This window comes from Vulpes vulpes, chromosome 5, assembly GCF_048418805.1.
Source record: "Vulpes vulpes isolate BD-2025 chromosome 5, VulVul3, whole genome shotgun sequence".
In the NCBI taxonomy this organism is placed as follows: Eukaryota; Metazoa; Chordata; class Mammalia; order Carnivora; family Canidae; genus Vulpes; species Vulpes vulpes.
In genome coordinates this window covers 113,858,629-113,860,554 of record NC_132784.1, presented here as the reverse complement: position 1 = coordinate 113,860,554, position 1,926 = coordinate 113,858,629, and positions in this window count along the sequence as shown.

The window sequence follows — 1,926 nt, the reverse complement described above, 5'->3', positions numbered from 1 at the left end:
AGTGATATCAAACTTGTCTTCCAAGATTTCCTCAAGTCACATGAACCTGAAAACCATTTAGGTTAGCTTCTTTATTTCTGGAAGTTTGGGGATAGTTAGTTTATATAAGCACTTATTTATCTCTAAGCTACTTTGAATAGAGCTCCTTCACAGGATTTTAGAAACTAATTTGGTAAAACCATTCAGGAGTAGAAAACCAACACATATACATAATATATGTACATACGGTCAGATGCATACATCTTCCACCTTTCATTCTCAAATTTCAGCCATGAGGCAGGTAAATACAGTAGCACAAAAACTTCACTGTTTTATCTCCACTCTGTTTTATCCAAATTGTTTGACAGAATAAGTTAAGGTTACCTACTCAATGTGAGGGTTCAATATTTTTGCCAGTATTTGCGGAGGAGATGAAAATCTTCTTTTGCCCTAATGAATCCTCTTCTGGAGGCTCTGAACTACATTTTAGGTAAGAGACTGGAGGTACCCCAAGCAACTGTCTGGATGTCTCCAAAGTCCGAATAGATTCAATATCCAGCCCGCCTTTTCTTTTCAACCTCATGCAATTGCTTTTAGGGGTCCCGGAGTCCCTTGAGAGGCCTAATGGGGACAGGGAGCAATAAAATTCAAGTACCTGAGGAGCTGAGTGAAAAAAGGTCCAAGCAGAGTTGGACAGAGGATGCAGGAGGCAGGGGTTGAAGGGGGAACAGATCAAAGGATTCAAAGGCACCGAAGGAAATGAAGGTGGTGGTAAAAGGAGTGGAAGCAATGGGAAGTGAAAGGTCTTAGGGGGAATTGGCTTGGGGAGATCTTAAGTTTCTCAAAGAAGCTATTGAAGTACCATACTATCCTTAGTGAAATCATGCCCACAAGAAAGAGTTAGCAGAACATATAGTCAGCAGGTTCGAGAAGGGAGCTTCAGTCAATGGAGAAGCTCTCACAGGAGAAACAGGATCAAAAAGAGAAAAGAGAGCTCACAAAGATCCAAGAAAAAAAAATGTCCATAGGAGTCAGAACAAATTCTCACTTGAGAAAGACCCAGGAAGAATCTTCTAACCCAGGAAGTCAGAAAGTAAGTTCCCACTCAAAACAGAGAGCCAGGAAGCATTCTCAAGCCCAAGGAGTCAGAACGTGAATCCCCATTCAAAATAAAGAACAAAGCCCAGGAGTCAGGGAGTGAATCTCTATTTGAAACAAAGAGCCAGTAAGAAAGATATCCCAGGAGGTACCTTGCAGACAAAGATGACTAGGCCTTTAAAACACAGTTCCCAGACTACACTCAGCATCTTAATCAAAATCTGTCAATGGCCTGTCATCTGGAGCACTGGCTCAGAAGCTAGACTCACCAATGGGCCCCTGATCAATCAGACAGGAATAAAGACAAGGCTTCAAAGGTACGCAGGTAGGGGCATGCATGAGAGGTCCTGGGGTGCAATGATGAACACCATCCTATCCAAGTCACAGTGCCATCCTGGTCAAGAAAAAAACAGTTCTAGACAGTTGTCAAAGCAACAAAAATAGAACTTACTCAGAACTATTGGAATAGGGAAAAGAGATCACAGTACAGAATTGGGCTCAGTTCCTAATACAGCATGGACAACATGGCGGGGGGTTATAACCAAGGAGCAGGGTTGGGGGACTCGGGGGATAAAAGATTCAGGGAACCCCAGGAGAGATTCTGGTTAGACTAACTTGATAAGATTCTTGATAAAGCCATGCCAGAGTGATCAGATGTAAAGGGTGGGGAATTCTTTTCAGATGGATTTAGTAGGATTCTTGCTAAAATTGGGTGATGCAGGTCTGACAAGGACAGACACTGAAGCCCAGAGTCAAAACCTACTGGAGAAAACTTGACTGAACCTGACTGAAGTCTGGTCAAAAAGAATCTTTGTCACCCTGGACCCTGAGAGGAGTCTGGAAGGCAGG